The sequence below is a fragment of the Somniosus microcephalus genome, chromosome 6 (assembly GCF_052327205.1).
Source record: "Somniosus microcephalus isolate GS21.2 chromosome 6, FLI_Smic_1.0, whole genome shotgun sequence".
NCBI lineage: Eukaryota > Metazoa > Chordata > Chondrichthyes > Squaliformes > Somniosidae > Somniosus > Somniosus microcephalus.
In genome coordinates, this window is record NC_140992.1 from 264638128 (window position 1) to 264662253 (window position 24126).

Genomic DNA, 24126 nt, shown 5'->3' on the forward strand with positions numbered 1-24126 from the left:
CCGGCTCTTTGAAAGAGCGATCCAATTCCACTCCCCTGCTCTTTCCCCCAAAGCCCTGCAAAGTTTTCCTTTCCAAGTATTTATCCAACTCCTTTTTGAAAGTTATTATTGAACCTTATCTGAGGAAGGATGTTCTTGCCATGGAGGGAGTGCAGCGAAGATTCACCAGACTGATACCTGGGATGGCAGGAATGACATATGAGGAGAGATTGGGTCAATTGGGCTTATATTTGCTGGAGTTTAGAAGAATGAGAGGGGATCTCATTGAAACTTATAAAATTCTAACAGGACTAGACAGACTAGATGCAGGAAGGATGTTCCCGATGGCGGGGGAGCCCAGAACCAGGGGTCACAGTCTAAGGATAAGGGGTAAGCCATTTAGGACAGAGATGAGGAGGAATTTCTTCACCCAGAGAGTGGTGAACCTGTGGAATTCTCTACCACAAAAGGCAGTTGAGGCCAATTCATTAAATATATTCAAGAAGGAGTTAGATATATTTCTTAAGGCTAAAGGGATCAAGGGATATGGGGAGAAAGCAGGGACAGGGTACTGAATTTGGATGATCAGCCATGATCTCATTAAATGGCAGAACAGGCTCGAGGGGCCGAATGGCCTACTCCTGCTCCTATCTTCTAAGTTTCTATGGCCTAGAAATTAGGTATAACCCCGCCAGCTCGCTTGCACCCAGAATTTACCGCTGAGCGCGGAGCCAGTTGCGCCCGTCAGATATTCAGTTTTTGCGTCCCAAGTCGGAACCGGGCGCTATTCCAGGGTGTGCCCGCCCCCGCTTGGGGCGCTGAAACTGAATTTCAGCGCTCTAGGCGCCGCTGCGCCACCCGCTGCGGAGCGGCAGGATGCGGTACTGCAGGCCTCCTCCTTCTCTTAAGGGGGAGGTGCCTGCAACGGGTAGATCACCGCTGGATAGAGCCGGCAAATGAGCCCGGCACCACGGAGAAGTGCCGGGTTCGCGGAAAGCAGCCGGCAATGCCGCGGGGGGGGGGGGGGTGGAGGAGGCCGGGGAAGGAGGTGCGGCCAGGCGGCCGCCGAAAAAGCAGCCGGCCGCACCTCCACCTTAAAGCACCCCACTAAGGCTGCAGTACCGACCCGGTCTCCGAATGTTATTAGCGACCGCCGCGGAAGAGGCGGCCGCTACTGAAGATGGGGGTCGGGGCGGTAGCGGGGCAGAACCGGGGCACTGCGCACACCGATGACGTCATCGGTGCCGGCGCAGCGCTACCGGCTACCGCCGCCATTACCGCGGCGCTCAATATCAGCGCTACCACCCCTACTGGCGCAAAAGCCCTCTTTGGGCGAAAACTGGGCGCAAAGCCAACTGGATTTCCAGCCCTATGTTTCTAATCTGCTTCCACCGCCCTTTCAGGCAGCGCATTCCAGATCATAACAACTCGCTGCGTAAAATAAATTTTACCTCAACACCCCTCTGGTTCATTTGCAAACTGCTTTATATCTGTGTCCTCTGGTTACCGACCCTCCTGCCAGTGGAAACAGTTTCTCTCCATTTCTACTCGAACAAAACCCTTCACAATTTTGAACTCCTCTATTAAATCTCCCCTCAACCTTCTCTGCTCGAAGGAGAACAATCCCAGCTTCTCTACTCTCTCCGGTGGAGTCCTTTAGAATTACCTGGGTAAAGAAAGATTGACCAACTCCGCTTCCCCCCTTCCCCCTCAGCCTGAGCATGGTAGATTAATCACCCGAGATACAGTTATCTTGAAACAATATTCAAGAGAAATGTATTTCATCTCCCTTTTCCGGACTGCCTTGTGCCGCACACTCTGAGGGCTGGATTTTCATTGAGGAGGCGGGTAGGAGGCGGGACTACAACTTTTGGGGTTGTAGTCCCGCCTCCGTTGAGTTGTAGCCAACCCACGCGATTTTCACTTGATTGACCTTGTTGAGCCCGCCCAGTGGGCTCAGCAGGCCAATTAAGGGCCACCTGGCAACAGGTGACGTCACAGATTGATATTTCATCTGTCAAGACCTTTTGACAGATGAAATATTAGCGTTTCACAGCTGTTTGAAGCTGTCAAACACTGACAATCTGTACTTTAAGTTAATTCCTTCCTCTCAGGGTGATTTAGAGATCTCCCCGGAACAGAAAGCAGAGGCAGCATATTTTGACAGCTCGCGGCCATTCTGCTTTCTGTGCCGGTGAGATGAGGGACTCCCGAGACCTGAAGGAAGGAAGGCTGTAAAGGTAAGTACATGTAAGTAAAACTTCTTTAAACACTTTACACACACCAAACACACTTACCTTTGCATTCATGCACCCATCACTCACCTGAACACCAGACATCTCGACCCCTCCAAGCCCTTCATCCCGACGGCCCGCCTTGCTAACTTGGCGTGGTTTGGAGCCGTCGGGAATCCCACATTTCACCAATGAAAATAGGGATTAGGCTAAAAACTGCCTGTTAACTACCTGTTAATAGGCAGTTAATTGGCACTAATCCCCTTCCTGCCTCAGGGAGGCGGGCCCCAGTATGAATGAAAAGAGAGGGAGGCGGGCCCCAGTATGGGTTGGGTACCCGCCTCATTTGAAACTGGCATGGAGGCGGGTTGGGGGCGGGATGGGTTTGTGCCCCCCCGATTTCGGGATTTTAACCCTCCACATGCCTCCAATCCCTCCTCCACGGCCCAATGAAAATCCTGCCTTCTGAGTTAATGTTGCCATTGGGCGATAGTGTAAAATGGGAGTTAATGGATCAGCCGCCCCTTATACATCTCTCCTGTTTTTCATTCCATTCAAGGTAATAGAAGGGAAAATCGGGGAAAAAAAAGAAAGACTTGCATTTCTATAGCGCCTTTCACAACCTCAGGACGTCCCAAAGCGCTTTACAGACAACGAAGTACTTTTGAAGTGTAGTCACTGTTGTAATATAGAGAATTGTAACAGGCAGTCGATCCAATATCGCCCGTTTTACACTACTGCTGAAAGTTAAAATTAACCCTTTTATCCCTATTTAGAATGTAAATGTGTGACCTGCTCTCAAACTCCTGTCAATGCTGTGGCCTTGAGGTTGCCAGAGTGGCCCAGAGCGAGTCATGCTCTGATTTACCTTTCCACCCTGTCAGGGAATCCTGGCCTCTGCTTGGCCCGTCCTCAGGGCGGAGAGCAGCGATGCAGGGAATTCACTGCAAGCCTGCGCGCCACTATTTTTAAGTAGTTAAGAAACAAATACATGTAGTCTCAGCTGGCCGTTCAGGAGGGGCACCTTGAATGACGTTTGTTCATCTGGCCTATGGAGGGGGAAAAAAATCAACCAGGGCTTCCCATTCCTGTGTGCGAGGCCTCCTGAGGGCATTACCATCGCCAAATCCACCACCATTAACATCCTGGGGGTTACCATTGACCAGAAACTTAACTGGACCAGCCACATAAATACTGTGGCAACAAGAGCAGGTCAGAGGCTGGGTATTCTGTGGTGTGTGTCTCACCTCCTGACTCTCCAAAGCCTTTCCACCATCTACAAGGCACAAGTCAGGAGTGTGATGGAATACTCTCCAGTTGCCTGGATGAGTGCAGCTCCAACAACACTCAAGAAGCTCGACACCATCTAGGACAAAGCAGCCCACTTGATTGGCACCCCCTCTACCACCTTAAACACTCACTCCCTCCACCACCGGCGTACCGTGGCTGCAGTGTGTACCATCTACAAGATGCACTGCAGCAACTCGCCAAGCCTTCTCAGACATCACCTTCCATTTCGTCACCTCTAACCACCTAGAAGGACAAGGGTAGCAGGCGCATGGGAACACCACCACCTCCAAGTTCCCATCCAAGTCACACACCATCCTGACTTGGACTGCAGCGGTTCAAGAAGCGGCCTCACCACCACCTTCTCAAGGGCAATTAGGGATGGGCAATAAATGCTGGCCTTGCCGGCGATGCCCACATCCCAGGAACAAATAAAAAAATTTCCATGTGTATGGATGCCGGGTGAGGAGCAGGGGCCAGTTTGGTGGCAATGCCCCACATGGTTGATTAGCCTGCCAACACTCAGGCGTCAATTTTATCTTGGTGGCAGGAACCGGGTGGTGGGGAGGGAACGGTGGGGATACGAGTGCCAAAGCAGGCAGCAATCTTTCTGGCCCCTCGATGTGCAAAGCCAGGAAGATTTTAACTCTTGGGCCTCATTTGAATAACTCCCGCAACTGACTCCCGCCTGAAGCCTTCGGGAATTACTTCAATGGCAGTGGGCAAAGAGCGGAAAATGGCGGAGGGCTAGGCTGCTGCCGGGGCCCCATGGAAACTGTTCCCCGGCAAGGTAAGTGAGGAAATAACAACAGAAAATGCTGGAAAAACTCAGCAGGCCAGGCAACATCTGTGGAGAGAGAAATAGAGTCAACGTTTCAGGTCAAAACCCTTCGTCAGGACTGAAAATACACAGGAAGTGAAACAGATTAAAAGGCCAGTTTGGGGGCTGGGAAATGGGGATGAGAGAACAAAAGAGAAGTGAAGAGACATTAAGAGGTATTCAAAACCAGACGAGATGGTGATAGGACTAGTGGAGACAAAAGACGGCTCTAGATGAGGTGTGAAATGCGCTGGCAGAATGAGAGACAGCTGCCATGTGGGAGAGAAAAAATGGGGGAAGGGCACAAAACAAAGGCGTGGATAAAAAATATATATAAAAATGTAATAGGGGCCGAGGTTATGATCTGAAATTGTTGAACTCGATATTGAGTCCGGAAGGCTGTAAAGTGCCTAATCGCAAGAATTAATGAGGTAAGTGAGGAAGTAGGGCAATTGGGAACGGTCGAAGTTGGGGGGTGGTGAGAAGCCCAGGGCAGGGGAGGTCCACTTGTCCGACATTTAATATTGGATGAGCAGAAATTTCCTCCAATTACATTGTCTTCTGTCCCCGCCACAAACCCCATTCCCTAGCCACAAACCCCATTCCCTAGCCACAGACTCCATCCCTCTGACGCTGAATCAGACCATTTTCAATCTTGGCACCCTATTTGACCCTGAGATCAGCTTCCGATCCCACAGCCTCTCCGTCAGCAAGACCGCCTACTTCCAGCTCCGTAACATCGCCTGTCTCCGTCCCTGCCTCAGCTCATCTGCTGGCAATGGCCTCCTGGCCGGCCTCCAACCTGGCACCCTCTGCAAACTTGAGCTCATCCAAAACTCTGCTGCCCCATGTCCTAACTCGCACCAAGTCCCGCTCACCCGTCACCCCCGTGCTCACTGACCTGCATTGGCTCCCTGGTCCGGCAACGCCGCAATTTTAAAATTCTCATCCTTGCTTACAAATCCCTCCACGGCCTCGCCTCTCCCCATCTCTGTAACTTTTTCCAGCCCTACAACACTCCGAGATCTCTGCGCTCCTCCAATTCTGGCCCCTTGCGCATCCCCGATTTTCATTGCTGCATCATTGGCGGCCGTGCTTTCAGCTGCCTTGGGCCCTAAACTCTGGAATTCCCTCTCTAATCCTCTCCGCCTCGCTACCTCTCTCTCCTCCTTTAAGACCCTCCTTAAAACCTACCTCTTTGACCAAGCTTTTGGTCACCTGCCCTAATATACCATTATGTGGCTCGGTGTCAAAGTTTGTTCGATAACGCGCCTGTGAAGCGCCTTGGGAGGTTTTACTGCATTAAAGGCGCTATATAAATATATAAGTTGTTATTGTTACTTTGGTAGGAGTCAAAGAAAGGGGGAGAATGTAATTTTTTTAAAATAGAAAGGGAGTTCCTCCCTCAAGAGATTTAATAAAACACAACTGCAAATACTAAAACAGTAAGTCGACGTTTATAGTGCTGCTATAAAATGTCAATGAAAGCTTTTAATAACAAGATCCATTGCCGTTCTTGAAAGGTTTTTGTTTAAGGTTGCCTCTCTCCGCTGGGTGCGATGAGGTTACATTTGAAGTTTTCCGGCGGGGAGGGGATTTATTTCTCAAACAAGTTTTTTCCTGAGAAAGACTTTGCTGAGGTATATCTGGCACATGTGTTCCCCATTAAAGGAATGGCACACTTGAGAAGGTTTTCCTGATTGCCTTAAATTAAAGCAGAACGCAGGGCGAACCTATCTATGGGCTCGTGCCACGATTATGGAAGGCGCACTACCGAGGCGCATAAAATGTAAAAGAGAAAGATTCGTGCTGGCAAGTGGGTGAGAAGGGGACACTTTCTCCATCTGACTCCTTCTACATCTGAGGCTGTGCTTAATAAAACTCACATGCTTTAGTCCTGCCGTATTATCGCCGAGACCCATTAATATCAACTGAGACACAAATAACCAATGCAATTATGCTGCAGTACATGACAACCAAGGACACAACACAAGACAGCACGTGTAGTTTCTCATTTGAATTAACACTCGGTCCTTTTCAATCAGCTAAATGGACATGCAGAGTGCTGCCTCCCTCCCAGTCGTTGGCTTTGGCCAGGCAGTCAGGTTTTAAAGAGACAAATAAAAGGACCATTTAACCAGCTGGTGCTATTACTTGCAGACAGCTCATTTAAATAAAACTAATTATCAAATCATGCACCACAAGAGGAGGCCATTCGGCCCATCGTGCCTGTGCCGGCTCTTTGGTAGAGCTCTCCAATTAGTCCCAACCCCTTGCTCTTTCCCCGTAGCTCTGCAAATTTTTTCCCCTTCAAGTATACATTCACTTCCCTTTTGAAAGTTGCTATTGAATCTGCATCCAACACCCTTTCAGGCAGCGCGTTCCAGATCATAACAACTTGCTGCGTAAAAAAGTTTCCCCTCATCTGGCTCTTCTGCCAATTATCTTAACTCTGTGTCCTTTGGTTACCCACCCTCCTGCCAGTGGAAACCGTTTCTCCCTTTCCACTCTATCAAAGCCCCTCCTCTAATGATATCACATCAGGGTCCATTTTAAGTCTCGGGTAGGAACACGGCCTAGCGAACGGCCAGCTCATCCGGGAGCAGCAGCGGGTGGGCCCTGTCTGATTTTAACAGCCAGGCCTCAGCAACTGGCTGACTTCATGAAACAAATATGGCCTGGAAGTCAAGATATTAAGGGGAACAGATAGGATAGATAGAGGGAAACTATTTCCGCTGGTTGGGGAGTCTAGGACTAGGGGGCATAGTCTGAAAATTAGAGCCAGACCTTTCAGGAGTGAAATTATGAAACACTTCTACACACAAAGGGTGGTAGAAGTTTGGAACTCTCTTCTGTAAATGGCAATTGATGTTAGATCAATAGTTCATTTTAAGTCGGAGACTGATAGCTTTCTGTTAACCAAAGGGATATGGGCTAAAGGCGGGTATATGGAGTTAGGTCGCAGATCAGCCATGATCTCATTGAATGGCGGAGCAGGCTCGAGGGGCTGAATGGCCTCCTCCTGTCCCTATGCTCCTAAGTCAGCGGGAATCAGCTTCCTGCCCGTTACAATCAGGCAGCAGGGCAACTGGCGACCAGAGGGAACAGTCTCCGGTTCTCAGTAGTGGGGTAGGGGGGTGTGGGCGGGTGTCCGACAGGGATGGTGGTTGGCGGAATGAAGCCTGGGGTGGGGGGGCCCAAGATTTCCATGTGAGGCCCATAAGGAAATGATAAAAAAAATATATGTTTCACAACTTTTCTTTTCTGGGCCTGGTTCCACTTCCCGACTGCTTTGGCCTGGCAGGGAAGCCCTCACCACTCCCCCCCCCGCTCAGGCCTGAGGTTAATTTTGCAGGTGGGACCCAATGATGTCATCAGAGTCCGATCTGCATAGTTAAAGAAGAATCCCGCTGGGGGTGGAATTTAAAATTAGGAAGTCAGCGGCTATGCACCCGCTGCTCCAGCCCCGGCTCCCTCTGGGCGGTGGGGTTTAAATTCCCCTCCATCAAGTCAATATTGTGCAAATGATAGCAAAATACTGTGGATGCTGGAAATCCGAAATAACAACAGAAAACGCTGGAAAAACTCAGCAGGCCAGGCAACATCCGTGGAGAGAGAAACAGAGTCGACGTTTCAGGTCGAAACCCTTCGTCAGAACTGAGAAAAAAGGCAGGAAATGAAACAGATTAAAAGGCCAGTTTGGGGGCTGGGAAATGGGGGAGGGGATGAAAGAACAAAAAGGAAGGTCTGTGAGAGGTGAAGAGACATTAAGAGATATTCAAGGCGAGACGTGACGGTAATAGGACAGGTAAAGAGACAAAAGACGGCTCTAGATGAAGTGTGAAATGCGCTGGCAGAGTGAGAGACAGCTGCCGTGTGGGAGAGAAAAAAAGGAAATGGCACAAAACAAAGGTGTGGATAAAAAATATATAAAAATATAATAGGGGCCGAGGTTCTGATCTGAAATTGTTAAACTCAATAATGGGTGAGGGGGTGTAGGTGGGGAGCTGTGTGGGGGCCGGGGTGGGGAATTGACAAGATTACCATCCAAATAAATCACCAACTTATGAGTTATATAAGTTGTCACAAGAGGTCTTTAAAATCATGAAGGGTTTAGATAGAGTAAATAATGAGAAACTGTTTCCAATGCCTGAAGGGTCGAGAACCAAAGGGCACAGATTTAAGGTGATTGGCAAAAGAACCAGAGGCGACATGAGGAAAAACCTTTTTACGCAACGAGTGGTTAGGATTTGGAATGCGCTGCCTGATAGGGGGGTGGAAACTGATTCGAAAGGGAATTGGATAAATACTTGAAGGAGAAAAATTGCAGGGATATGGGGAAAGAGCGGGGGAGTGGGACTGACTGGATTGCTCTTCGAAAGAGCCGGCGCAGACTCGATGGGCCGAATGGCCTCCTTCTGTGCTGTACTATTCTATGATGCTTTTCTCCCAAGAGAAACTAAACGGACACTCCAGTGCAGTACTGAGGGTGTGCCGCACAGTCAGGGGATGAGACATCAAACTTTGGATGAGATATCGAACTCAGATTCCATCTGCCTGTTCCACTGGTTCAGCTGGACACTGAAGATCTCACGGCGTTATCGCAAGAACAAGAAGACGTTTTTCTGGTGCGCTGGGCAACATTCTCACTCAACCAACACTACCAAAACCTAATGAACTTTGTCATTCATTCCAATGCTGTTTGTGGGATCTTGCTGTGCGCAAAATAGCTGCCATGTTCCCCTACAGGACAACAGTAACTGCAATTGTGCTTCATTCTACGTGAGGCACTTTGGGATACAACGTGTAAAGCTCGCTGTATAATACAAGTTGTTCCTTCTTTTCTCCCTCTGCCTCTGCTCGCTTCTTTGTTTTTTGTTAAATTTACTTTTTCTGCTTTCAGTGGTCTGTTAGCGCTTGTCCAACCCTGGTTACTGTATCACAGCTGCATTCTCTTCCTTTGCCAGTAACTGTTTTCGATGAGTGAAAAGCTAATTAATGGGGTATTCAAATTAAACCCTACTCACCATACAATGAATGGCTCGGGATGCATTCCTTCAGTACTGTACCGAAAGGGGCACCAATTATGGCACTTGTGCGCGAAGGGCCATTGATGCAAGTAATACTTCCCACATAAAAAGCAGAGCTAGAAAGTGCCAGTTTAATGAGGACAGGACCCATCTGGGCTGTGATTCTGCCGTGACCGAATACCAAGCCAACACTCATTTTTCAGACTTGCACGTGAAGAGTAGTCACCCAGGTAGGGTGTCAACGAGTGCCTGGTACCCGTGGACCTTAAACCCAGCAAGTGCTAATACCTCCAGGAGCAGAAGAGGGAAGAAAATTAGGAGGAGATTTGAACAAAAGGAAGCTGGACCTATCCGAGTTGCTGGACAGATAATTCTTCTTCTTCTTAGGCAGTCCCTCGGAACTGAGGATGACTTGCTTCCACATTAAAAATTAGTTCTCAGGTGACTGATGAGTCCAATGCGGGACCTACAGTCTCTATTGCAGGTGGGGCAGAGGGTGGTTGAAGGGGCGGGTGAGTGGGGTGCTTGGGTTGACGTGCGCTCCTTGCGCTGCCTGCTCTTGGCTTCCGCTTGCTCCCGGCGAAGAGACTCGAGGTGTTCGGCACCTTCCCGGATGCTTCTCCTCCACTTTGTGCGGTCTTGGGCCAGGGATTCCCAGGTGTCGGTGGGGATGTTACACTTTTTCAAGGCGGCTTTGAGGGTGTCCTTGAAGCGTTTTCTCTGCCCACCTGGGGCTCTCTTACCACATGGCAGCTGTCCTTCATTCTGCCAGCGCAATTCACACCTCATCTAGAGCCATCCTTTGTTCCTTAATCTGTCCCATTACCACCTCCTCTTGCCTTGAATATCTCTTAATGTCTCTTAATCTCTCCTGCTTTCTATCCTATCACTGACCTTCCCTTTTGTTCTTTCACCCCCTCCCCCTTTTCCCAGCCCCTAAACTTGCTTTCCATTTCCTGCTTTTTTCCAGTTCTGATGAAGGGTCTTCGACCTGAAACGTAAACTCTGTTTCTCTCTCCACGGATGTTGCCTGGCCTGCTGAGTTTTTCCAGCATTTTCTGTTGTTATTTTGGATTTCCAGCATCCGCAGTATTTTGCTATCATATAATTACCATTGCCCACCAACATGGCTGTTCCTGCTGCTGAATATTGGCTCCTACATTCTACAGCAGATAGTTCACAGCTTGTACAACAAGGGCTGACACTGAAGTATACATGAGGTGTACAGATTTGTCAGCTTTTACCCAGGCGTGAGTTGATAGAAACATTGATGGCCTGCACAATACCAGATATGAATGAATTGCCATGTCTCTCATCCAACATGTTCTGCTTATATGTTGGAATTAGCACAGAGAAATACATAACCTCTGCAGTGGATGTCTATCAGATTTTACCCATTCTGTGCTGTTCCTTTGAAGACTGGAATCACAGGAGAGTTGAGAAAGAAAGATTTGCGTTTTAATACAGCGCACTTCACAACCTCAGGATGTCTCAAAGCACTTTACAGCCAATGAAACGCTTTAGAAGTGTAGTCACTGTTGGAATGTAGGAAACGCAGCAGTCAATTGGTGCACAGCAAGATCCCACAAAAACAGCAATGTGATAATGACCAGATAATCTGTTTAGTGATGTTGGTCGAAGGATAAATATTGGCCAGGACTACTTCTTCGAATAGTGCCACAGGATCTTTTATATCCACCTGAGAGAGCAGAATGGGCCTCAGTTTAACATCTCACACGAAAGGTGGCACCTCCAACAGTGCAGCACTCCCTCAGCACTGCACTGGAGTATCAGGCTTGATTATGTGTTTACAGTCTCTGGAGACTTGAACAGAGAAACATAGAAACATAGAAGATAGGAGCAGGAGTCGGCCATTCGGCCCCTCGAGCCCGCTCGCCATTTAATGAGATCATGGCTGATCATCCAAATTCAGTACCCTGTTCCTGCTTTCTCCCCATATCCCTTGATCCCTTTAGCCTTAAGAAATATATCCAACTCCTTCTTGAATATATTTCATGAATTGGCTTATACTGCCTTCTGTGGTAGAGAATTCCACAGGTTCATCACTCTCTGGGTGAAGAAATTCCTCCTCATTTCTGTCCTAAATGGCCTACCCCTTATCCTTAGACTGTGACCCCTGGTTCTGGACTCCCCGACCATCGGGAACATCCTTCCTGCATCTAGTCTGTCCAGTCCTGTCAGAATTTTAAAAGTTTCAATGAGATCCCCTCTCATTCTTCTAAACTCCAGCGAGTACAAGCCCAATCGTCCCAATCTCTCCTCATACATCATTCCTGCCATCCCAGGTATCAGCCTGGTGAATCTTCGCTGCACTCCTTCCATGGCAAGAACATCCTTCCTCAGATAAGGCGACCAAAACTGCACACAATACTCAAGATGTGGTCTCACCAAGGCCCTGTACAACTGCAGCAAGACATCCTTGTTCCTGTACTCAAACCCTCTCGCTACGAAGGCCAACATACCATTTGCCTTCTTAACCGCCTGCTGCACCTGCATGCTTACCTTCAGCGACTGGTGCACAAGGGCACCCAGGTCTGGTTGCATTTCTGCTTCTCCCAATCTATTGCCATTCAGATAATAATCTGCCTTCCTGTTTTTGCCACCAAAGTGGATAACCTCACATTTATCCACGTTATATTGCATCTGCCATTCATCTGCCCAATCACCCAGCCTGTCCAAATCATCCTGGAGTTTCTCAGCATCCTCCTCACAGCACACACGCCCACCCAGCTTTGTGTCATCTACAAATTTGGAGATATTACATCTAGTTCCCTTGTCTAGATCATTAATATATATTGTGAATAGCTGGGGTCCAAGGACCGATCCCTGCGGTACCCCACTAGTCACTGCCTGCCACTCAGAAAAAGACCCGTTTATTCCAACTCTTTGCTTTCTGTCTGCCAACCAGTTCTCTATCTAAGTCAATACCTTGCCCCCAATCCCATGTGCTTTAACTTTACACGCTAACCTCTTATGCGGGACCTTCTGAAAGTCCAAATACACCACATCCACTGGTTCTCTCTTATCTATTCTACCAGTTACATCCTCAAAAAACTCACAACCTTCTACCTCAAAAGGTGAGAGTGTTACCCACTGAGCCATGGCTGATATAAAGTGATTACTGCCCTTATGAGTGATTGTAAGAAGTCACACAACACCAGGTTATAGTCCAACAGCTTTATTTGAAATCACAAGCTTTCGGAGCGCTGCTCCTTCTTCAGGTGACTTCTTACATTTGTCCACCCCAGTCCAACTCCGGCATCTCCACACTTATGAGTGATGGCAGAGAAGGGAAAGTCCACCACTTATGAGCAGCAGAATGAGATTTTGGGACTCCCATGATTTTTGCAGCCCCAACGCTTCCAAAAACCCAGTTTATAGTGAGTGTGCTGTGATCGTTTGGTGAACAACCTAGGACTGTCGTAATCCCTTCCTCTTTTAGTGCTGCCTACACATGAACCTGTAAATCAAATCGTCCAACCGCTTTCCCTACAGAAGGCAAATATTGAACCAGACAAGGTGAGAGGGAGCAGGGAGGTGTGAAGATGGTTTTAAGAGCGAAAGATTCCTACAAACAGATCACAGTTCTATACCTTAATCCTTAACACAAAAGGAGAAATTATAGCACGCAGGTTACAGACAGGCAGCGGAAGAGCAACGAGCAGAGTGGGGGTATTGAGATAATAGACGCAAAGAACACAGTTAAGGAGCTGAATGTTACAAATTTGCAATAAATCAACAGAGAGGCTGGACAGCATCTGAAAAGATTATTAATTTATAGTTCTAAGGCGAGGCTTTCATCAAAACCAGGGTTTTCTGTTTCTGTTACAGTATAGAAAGGGCAGACCCCACAGATTGATACAGTATAGAAAGGGCAAACCCCACAGATTGATACAGTATAGAAAGGGCAAACCCCACAGGTTGATACAGTATAGAAAGAGGAGACCCCACAGATTGATACAGTATAGAAAGGGCAAACCCCACAGATTGATACAGTATAGAAAGAGGAGACCCCACAGATTGATACAGTATAGAAAGAGGAGACCCCACAGATTGATACAGTATAGAAAGAGGAGACCCCACAGATTGATACAGTATAGAAAGGGCAGACCCCACAGATTGATACAGTATAGAGAGGGCAGACCCCACAGATTGATACAGTATAGAGAGGGCAGACCCCACAGATTGATACAGTATAGAAAGGGGAGACCCCACAGATTGATACAGTATAGAAAGAGCAGACCCCACAGATTGATACAGTATAGAAAGGGCAGACCCCACAGATTGATACAGTATAGAGAGGGCAAACCCCACAGATTGATACAGTATAGAAAGAGGAGACCCCACAGATTGATACAGTATAGAAAGAGGAGACCCCACAGATTGATACAGTATAGAAAGAGGAGACCCCACAGATTGATACAGTATAGAAAGAGGAGACCCCACAGATTGATACAGTATAGAAAGAGGAGACCCCACAGATTGATACAGTATAGAAAGAGGAGACCCCACAGATTGATACAGTATAGAAAGGGCAGACCCCACAGATTGATACAGTATAGAGAGGGCAGACCCCACAGATTGATACAGTATAGAAAGAGGAGACCCCACAGATTGATACAGTATAGAAAGAGGAGACCCCACAGATTGATACAGTAAAGAAAGAGGAGACCCCACAGATTGATACAGTATAGAAAGGGCAGACCCCACAGATTGATACAGTATAGAAAGAGGAGACCCCACAGATTGATACAGTATAGAAAGGGCAGACCCCACAGATTGATACAGTATAGAAAGAGGAGGCCCCACAGATTGATACAGTATAGAAAGGGCAGACCCCACAGATTGATACAGTATAGAAAGAGGAGACCCCACAGATTGATACAGTATAGAAAGGGCAGACCCCACAGATTGATACAGTATAGAAAGGGAAGACCCCACAGATTGATACAGTATAGAAAGAGGAGACCCCCACAGATTGATACAGTATAGAAAGAGGAGACCCCACAGATTGATACAGTATAGAGAGGGCAGACCCCACAGATTGATAAAGTATAGAAAGGGCACATCCCACAGATTGATACAGTATAGAAAGGGGAGACCCCACAGATTGATACAGTATAGAAAGAGGAGACCCCACAGATTGATACAGTATAGAAAGAGGAGACCCCACAGATTGATACAGTATAGAGAGGGCAGACCCCACAGATTGATACAGTATAGAAAGAGGAGACCCCACAGATTGATACAGTATAGAGAGGGCAGACCCCACAGATTGATACAGTATAGAAAGGGGAGACCCCACAGATTGATACAGCATAGAAAGAGGAGACCCCCACAGATTGATACAGTGTAGAAAGAGGAGACCCCACAGATTGATACAGTATAGAAAGGGGAGACCCCACAGATTGATACAGTATAGAAAGGGGAGACCCCACAGATTGATACAGCATAGAAAGAGGAGACCCCCACAGATTGATACAGTATAGATAGGGCAGACCCCACAGATTGATACAGTATAGAAAGGGGAGACCCCACAGATTGATACAGTATAGAAAGAGGAGACCCCCACAGATTGATACAGTATAGAAAGGGCAGACCCCACAGATTGATACAGTATAGAAAGGGGAGACCCCACAGATTGATACAGTATAGAAAGAGGAGACCCCCACAGATTGATACAGTATAGATAGGGCAGACCCCACAGATTGATACAGTATAGAAAGGGGAGACCCCACAGATTGATACAGTATAGAAAGAGGAGACCCCCACAGATTGATACAGTATAGAAAGGGCAGACCCCACAGATTGATACAGTATAGAAAGGGGAGACCCCACAGATTGATACAGTATAGAAAGAGGAGACCCCACAGATTGATACAGTATAGAAAGGGCAGACCCCACAGATTGATACAGTATAGAAAGAGCAGACCCCACAGATTGATACAGTATAGAAAGAGGAGACACCCACAGATTGATACAGTATAGAAAGGGCAGACCCCACAGATTGATACAGTATAGAAAGAGCAGACCCCACAGATTGATACAGTATAGAAAGAGCAGACCCCACAGATTGATACAGTATAGAAAGAGGAGACCCCACAGATTGATACAGTATAGAAAGAGCAGACCCCGCAGATTGATACAGTATAGAAAGAGCAGACCCCACAGATTGATACAGTATAGAAAGAGGAGACCCCACAGATTGATAAAGTATAGAAAGAGACACCCACAGATTGATACAGTATAGAAAGGGGAGACCCCACAGATTGATACAGTATAGAAAGGGGAGACCCCACAGATTGATACAGCATAGAAAGAGGAGACCCCCACAGATTGATACAGTATAGAAAGGGGAGACCCCACAGATTGATACAGCATAGAAAGAGGAGACCCCCACAGATTGATACAGTATAGAAAGGGGAGACCCCACAGATTGATACAGCATAGAAAGAGGAGACCCCCACAGATTGATACAGTATAGATAGGGCAGACCCCACAGATTGATACAGTATAGAAAGAGGAGACCCCCACAGATTGATACAGTATAGAAAGGGCAGACCCCACAGATTGATACAGTATAGAAAGGGGAGACCCCACAGATTGATACAGTATAGAAAGAGGAGACCCCACAGATTGATACAGTATAGAAAGGGCAGACCCCACAGATTGATACAGTATAGAAAGGGCAGACCCCACAGATTGATACAGTATAGAAAGAGCAGACCCCACAGATTGATACAGTATAGAAAGAGCAGACCCCACAGATTGATACAGTATAGAAAGAGGAGACCCCACAGATTGATACAGTATAGAAAGAGGAGACCCCACAGATTGATACAGTATAGAGAGGGCAGACCCCACAGATTGATACAGTATAGAAAGAGCAGACCCCACAGATTGATACAGTATAGAAAGAGGAGACCCCACAGATTGATACAGTATAGAAAGAGCAGACCCCACAGATTGATATGGTATAGAAAGAGCAGACCCCACAGATTGATACAGTATAGAAAGAGCAGACCCCACAGATTGATACAGTATAGAAAGAGGAGACCCCCACAGATTGATACAGTATAGAAAGTTGTCCAAAGATGTGCGGGTTAGGTTGATTGGCTATGATAAATTGACCCTTAGTGTTAGGGGGATTAAATACGTGGGGTTACGGGGATAGGGTGGGATATGTGTTGGTGTAGGGGTTACGGGGATCGGGTGGGATATGTGTCGGTGCAGGCTCGATGGGCCGAAATGGCCTCTATCTGCACTGTGGGGTTTCTGTGATTTCTGAGAAAGGGCAGACCCCACAGATTGATACAGTATAGAAAGAGGAGACCCCCACAGATTGATACAGTATAGAAAGGGCAGACCCCACAGATTGATACAGTATAGAAAGGGGAGATCCCACAGATTGATACAGTATAGAAAGGGGAGACCCCACAGACTGGCACAGTATAGAAAGGGGAGACCCCCACAGACTGACACAGTATAGAAAGGCGAGACCCCCACAGACTGGTGCAGTATTGAAAGGAAACATGCAGAATGGAATATGGTTGGGTACTACTTATAAAGTATTCCAAAATCCTTAAAAATAAAGATTACTAATAGCTGTCCATTATTCTGTCGATATACACTTTTACATAAAATAAAAGTGAGACATTGGGTGGGTGAGGACAGGGTAGGGCCTGGCTATGAAGCCTTCTATGGTTGAATAGCCTGCTGACACTTGCTGTCTAGGCTCACGTATTAATAATGGGCAAGGTAATACAGGGCACTGAAAACCAGTGGAACTGTCCCGGCGGACACTTGAATCAGATGTTAGGTTCCTTCAATGTGTTACTCAGAATCATATAGCACAGAAGGAGGCCATTCGGCCCATCGTGTCTGTGCCGGCTCTATGAAAGAGCTATCCAATTAGTCCCACTCCGCCCTGCTCTTTCCCCAGAGCCCTGCCAATTTTTCCTTTTCAAGTATATATCCAATTTCCATTTGAAAGTTACTATTGCATCTGCTTTCATCACCTTTTCAGGCAGCGCATTCCAGATCATAGCAACTTGCTACATAAAGACAAAATTCTCATCTCCCCTCTGGATTTTTTGCCAATTATCTTTAAAATGAGGGGCCTAACACACCCATTGAAGGAACCTGCTTTAAAATTTGTTGCTGGTGAATAGGCAGGCGCCTGGCCTTCCCCACTCGGGTATCTTCAGCCACCCTTGCGACCGACAACTAAACCTTTCTGTGACGCCAAGAGGAGCAGGAGTGCCCCCCCCGCCCTCCCCCTGCCCCACTCCCAGACTCCACAGTCCTGTCGATCGCCCCCCCTCCCCCACTCCCAGACTCCACAGTCCTGTCGATCGCCCCCCTCCCCCACTCCCAGACTCCACAGTCCTGTCGATCGCCCCCCCTCCCCCACTCCCAGACTCCACAGTCCTGTCGATCGCCCCCCCGCCCCGACTCCCAGACTCCACAGTCCTGACGATCACCACCCCCCCGCCCCACTCCCAGACTCCACAGTCCTGTCGATCGCCCCCCTCCCCACTCCCAGACTCCACAGTCCTGTCGATCGCCCCCCCTCCCCCACTCCCAGACTCCAGTCCTGTCGATCGCCACCCCCCCCGCCCCACTCCCAGACTCCACAGTCCTGTCGATCGCCCCCCCGCCCCACTCCCAGACTCCACAGTCCTGTCGAGCGCCCCCCTCCCCACTCCCAGACTCCACAGTCCTGACGATCGCCACCCCCCCCGCCCCACTCCCAGACTCCACAGTCCTGACGATCACTCCCCCACCCCGTCCCACTCCCAGACTCCACAGTCCTGTCAATCGCCCCCGCCCCACTCCCAGACTCCACAGTCCTGATGATCGCCCCCCACCCCTCCCCCACTCCCAGACTCCACAGTCCTGACATCGCCCCCCACCCCCGCCCCACTCCCAGACTCCACAGTCCTGTCGATCCCCCCCGCCCCACTCCCAGACTCCACAGTCCTGTCGATCCCCCCCGCCCCACTCCCAGACTCCACAGTCCTGACAATCGCCCCCCCCCCGCCCCACTCCCAGACTCCAGTCCTGATGATCGCCCCCCTCCCCCACTCCCAGACTCCACAGTCCTGACGATCGCACCCCACCCCTCCCCCACTCCCAGACTCCACAGTCCTGACATCGCCCCCTCACCCCCGCCCCACTCCCAGACTCCACAGTCCTGACGATCGCCCCCCCCGACCCACTCCCAGACTCCACAGTCCTGACAATCGCCCCCCCCGACCCACTCCCAGACTCCACAGTCCTGACGATCGCACCCCCCTCCCCCACTCCCAGACTCCACAGCCCTGACATCGCCCCCTCACCCCCGCCCCACTCCCAGACTCCACAGTCCTGACGATCGCACCGCCTCCCCCACTCCCAGACTCCACAGCCCTGATGATCGCCCCCCCTCCCCCACTCCCAGACTCCACAGTCCTGACGATCGCACCCCACCCCTCCCCCACTCCCAGACTCCACAGTCCTGACAATCGCCCCCCCCGACCCACTCCCAGACTCCACAGTCCTGTCGATCACCCCCCCCCCGGAGCCCTCCCACCCGTTGCCTGATCCAACTCCCCTCCCAAAACTTGCCTGAGGGCCGCTAGAGATTAATTTTTCTGATGAAGCGAGCAGCCCGTGGAGGCCGGTCAGGCCCCGGAGACGTAGATTAGGCCCGAGGTCCAGTTTCGGGACGAGCCTTGGGTCTCACCATTCAGGGGGGCGGGCGTGCTGCTAAATTAGTGGGGAACCCATTTTTTAAGGTGTTCCAGCCGGACACCTAAAACAGATGCTAAGGCCCCTTAATTATGTTAATGATGGGCCTAGCACGGGCTCAGACTCACTTCCTACACTTTGTGTCTAACAGTAATACGGAGATGATGAAAGAGAAGAAAATAACTGCAGGTAAAAGCTTCAAGAAGAGAAATTCTCCCTGACCCCAAAAGCAATCAAACAAAAACTCCAGGAAATCAATCTAACGTTCTAACCTGCATTAATCCACTCTGAAAAGAAGACTGAGAGGAGACAAGATTGCAGGACTTAGATTAATGAAAGGTAAGACGGCTATTTAACTTGGACAGTGAGCACAGAACTCAAGGACACAATTACAAAATTCATAAGCTTTGAGCAAGATTAGAGATTAAAAGATTTCTTTCCCACTCAGCAGGAATGGATTGGTTAATTCTAGGTTAATTGATACCTTTTTATTGGAACTGGATCAATATAGTCAAAAAAAGGGACTGAAGGTTGTAAAGATTTATTTGAAAGAACTTATATAGTGCCTTTCACATCCTCAGGATGTCCCAAAGCACTTCACAGCCAATTTATTGCTTTTGAAGTGTAGTCACTGTTGTTATGTAGGCAGAACAAGGTCCCACAGACAGCAAAGAGATAAATTTCCAGTTAATCTGTGTTGGGAGATGTTGAATACGAGGTAAATGTTGGCAAGGAGATTGGAAGAACTCTCCTGCTCGTCTTCGAATTGTGCCATGGGATCTTTTATTCCACCTGAACATGCGGCTCACATCCGAAAGACAGCATCTCCAGCAAGGCAGTACTCCCTCAGCATGCTCACCATAGATTATGGTGTTCAAGTCCCTGGTGTAGGCTTTGAACCCTTGGCCTTTCCGGCAAGGTGGGGGGGGGGGAGATTCTTCTGTTCTTCCGTCATATCTTTGGCAACGATGCCTCCCCGGGAAACCCCTGGAAAACAACAATAATTTTTGGCTAAAGTCTGCAAAAACTGTCCTGGTCAGCCAAGCAAAGAGTAATAAAAAGCCCCCAAAATGGAAAAGCAGTCTGAAAGCATGAGTTGCTGAATGTATAGTCGTTCTTAAGATGAAGGACAGAACCCTCTGCGTTAAGCTAGACACAAGCTCAATGTTGTGTTGCGCTGTAGTCAGTTTACAAGAAGCTAAGTGCAAAAACTGTGTTAAGTCTGATGTAAACTTGGTGATGTACTCTGGCCACGACATCAAGCCATTAGGAAAATGTAATGCGATGCCTGAATATAAGGATGAATCCCAAAGTTTAGAATTTCAAATTCCGGAACAGTGAGCGCAAGCAGCTAGGATTGATCAAAATTACTGGAACAGTCACGAATACAAATGCCTAAAGTTTACAGAGAAGTATGCTGAGCCAAGGTTGACACAACAAGTAAGGTGCTGAGCAGAAACATAGAAACATAGAAGATAGGAGCAGGAGTAGGCCATTCGGCCCCTCGAGCCTGCTCCGCCATTCAATGAGATCATGGCTGATCATCCAAATTCAGTACCCTGTCCCTGCTTTCTCCCCATATCCCTTGATCCCCTTAGCCTTAAGAAATATATCTAACTCCTTCTTGAATATATTTAATGAATTGGCCTCAACTGCCTTCTGTGGTAGAGAATTCCACAGGTTCACCACTCTCTGGGTGAAGAAATTCCTCCTCATATCTGTCCTAAATGGCTTACCCCTTATCTTTGGACTGTGACCCCTGGTTCTGGACTCCCCTGCCATCGGGAACATCCTTCCTGCATTTAGTCTGTCTAGTCCTGTTAGAATTTTATAAGTTTCAATGAGATCCCCTCTCATTCTTCTAAACTCCAGCGAGTATAAGCCTAATCGACCCAATCTCTCCTCATACGTCATTCCTGCCATCCCAGGTATCAGTCTGGTAAGAGTGGAGCTGATGCATCGGGTTGACGGGGGTAATTTTCAACTTTCCGGGGGAGTCCAGAACAAGGGGGCATACTCTTACATTACAACAGTACTCCACTCAAAAGTACTTTATTGGCTGTAAAGCGCGTTGAGACCCAGTGGTCATGAAAGGCACTGTATAAAATGTAAGTCTTTGGCCTAGAAATTCACTATGGCCCCGCCAGCTGGCTAGCGCCCAAAAGTTAGCGCTGGGCGGGGAGCCATTAGCGATCGTCAGATATTTAGTTTTTGCGCCCCAATTCAGAACCGGGCGCTATTCCAGGGTGTGCCCGCCTCCGCTTGGGGCGCTGAAACTGAATTTCAGCGCTCTTGGCGCCGCTGCGCCAGCCGCTGCGGAGCGGCAGGCTGCGGTACTGCAGGCCTCCTCCTTCTCTTAAGGGGGAGCTGCCTGCAACGGGGAGATCGCCGCTGGATAGTGCCGGCAAATGAGCCCGGCACCACGGAGAAGTGCCGGATTCGCGGAAAGCAGCCGGCAATGCCGCGGGGGGGGGGGCGGTGGAGGAGGCCGGGGAAGGAGGTGCGGGCAGGCGGCCGCCGAAAAAGCGGCCGGCCGCACCGCCACCTTAAAGCGCCCCACTAAGGCTACAGTACGGCCCCGTTTTCTGGTCGCTGTTTGCGGCCGCTGCGGAGGAGGTGGCCGCAACTAAATATGGGGATCAGGCCGGTTTCGGGGCAGAACCGGGGCACTGCGCACACCGATGAAGTCATCGGTGCCGGCGCAGCGCTAACGGCTACCGCCGCCAATACCGCTGCGCTGAATATCAGCGCAAACTCCTTTTTGGCGCAGAAGCCCTCTTTAGGCGGTAACTGGCCGCAAAGCTGGCAGCGCCTTAATGAATTTCTAGGCCTTTCTTTCTTAAGATTAGAGTTAGGCCGTTCAGTGGTGATGTCAGGAAGCACTTCTTCACACAACTGGGAGTGGAAATCTGGAACTCTCTCCCCCAAAAAGCTGTTGAGGCTGAGGGTCAACTGAAAATTTATAAACTGAGATTGATAGATTTTTGTTAGGCAAGGGTATTAAGGGTTACGGAACCAAGGCGGGTAAATGGAGCTAAGGTACAGAACAGCCGTGATCTAATTGAATGGTGCAACAGGCTCGAGGGGCTGAATGGCCACCTCCTGTTCCTATGAGTGTAAAACTGGTGTTGATGGTCAGGTGCTCATTATAGAAACCGCCCCATTTGCTTTTCCACAACAAGCCCAACAAGCAATGCCAGTTCAACACTCCAGCGATAAGCTGAAAATGACCCTCATTTGAGTCCAAATTACCTATCTTAAACCGATGGCACAAGTGACAATGATGATCAGATAATAGTGTGCATGGTATCCTGTCTCCTAATGTCACAAGCAAGATTGGGGGAGAATGATCACTCATTTGTGATGGAATACTCTCCACTTGCCTGGATAAGTTGCAGCTCCAACAACACTCAAGAAGCTCGACACCATCCAGGTCAAAGCAGCCCGCTTGATTGCCACCCCACCCACCACCTTAAACATTCACTCCCTCCACCACCGGCGTACCGTGGCTGCAGTGTGTACCATCTACAAGATGGACTGCAGCAGCTCGCCAAGGCTTCTTTGACAGCACCTCCCAAACCCGTGACTTCTACCACCTAGAAGGACAAGGGCAGCAGGTGCATGAGAACACCACCACCTCCAAGTTCCCCTCCAAGTCGCACACCATCCTGACTTGGAAATATATCACCGTTCTTCATAGTCGCTGGGTCAAAATCCTGGAACTCCCTCCCTAACAACACTGTGGGAGTACCTTCACCACACAGACTGCAGCGGTTCAAGAAGCCGGCTCACCACCACCTTCTCAAAGGGAATTAGGGATGGGCAATAAATGCCAGCGATGCCCACATTGAATGAATGAATTAAAAAAATGAGAAAAATTGAAATCATTGATCTTGGAAAGGTTTCCAGACATAAAATCTGAAGTTGATCAGGAGATGCGACAATGGGCTGCATAATGTTGATTGACCAACAGGGTATCTACAATGTCATGGTCACCATGCACACTATGATGGGGAAGAGCCTGGGAAGGAGGGAAACATTCTTAAAAAGATGAATAACTCCATCTGCAACATTCATAATGTGGTGAACCAATTGACTACACTGCAATACACGTGGGGATAATGCCAACCAACATAATGGCTCCAATAGACACACAAGGTTGTTCTCCTTGGAGCAGGGAAGGCTAAGAGGAGATTTGATGGAGGTGTTTAAAATCATGAAGGATTTAGAAAGAGTAATTTTATTTTTATTTGTTTATGGGATATGGGCGTCACTGACAAGGCCAACATTTATTGCCCATCCCTAATTGCCCTTCAGAAGGTGGTGGTGAGCCGCCTTCTTGAATCGCTGCAGTCCGTGTGGTGAAGGTACTCCCACAGTGCTGTTAGGGAGGGAGTTCCAGGATTTTGACCCAGCGATGATGAAGGAATGGCGATAAACAGCCGCAGAGTGCATGGCTGATCGATCGCGGCCGAAGAAAAATGGCAAAAATTGAAATCATGCATTGCAACAATGTTTCTACTTACTGCGCCAACATCCCCTTTAACTTGTGCCCCCGAAGCGCCCGGCCTCCCGAACAACGCCTCCTGCAGCTGTGGGTGTTGTCACTTGGCAATGCTGCAGGGGGAGGAACCGAAGTTCGGGTCCGGGGTGCTACCGGGGCTGGGTGGGTTCGCATCAGTGAAAAATTCTCCAGTTGAAAGGCCAAAGTTGAAAGTGCAGAACATACCCGAAGTTGGCAACAGTGGCAAAGATAATCAATGAAGATTGGTTAGGAGGTGCCAACATTGTAGACTGTAGGATAAAGGACACTGGGAGAAGGTAAGGACCTCCATCATTTTGCAGGCACTGGGAATGAGTGAGATGGAGGATAGTGTGATGAATTTTGATTTCAACAAAATGTGGTTGCAGGGAGAGAGGAAGAATGTGTCGCACAGTGTATTTGAAGCTTTGGAGGAACAAGAGAGGGAAGATCAGAAAGCGATATTGTGAAATCACGTGAATCCTTTAAGTGGAATATTGT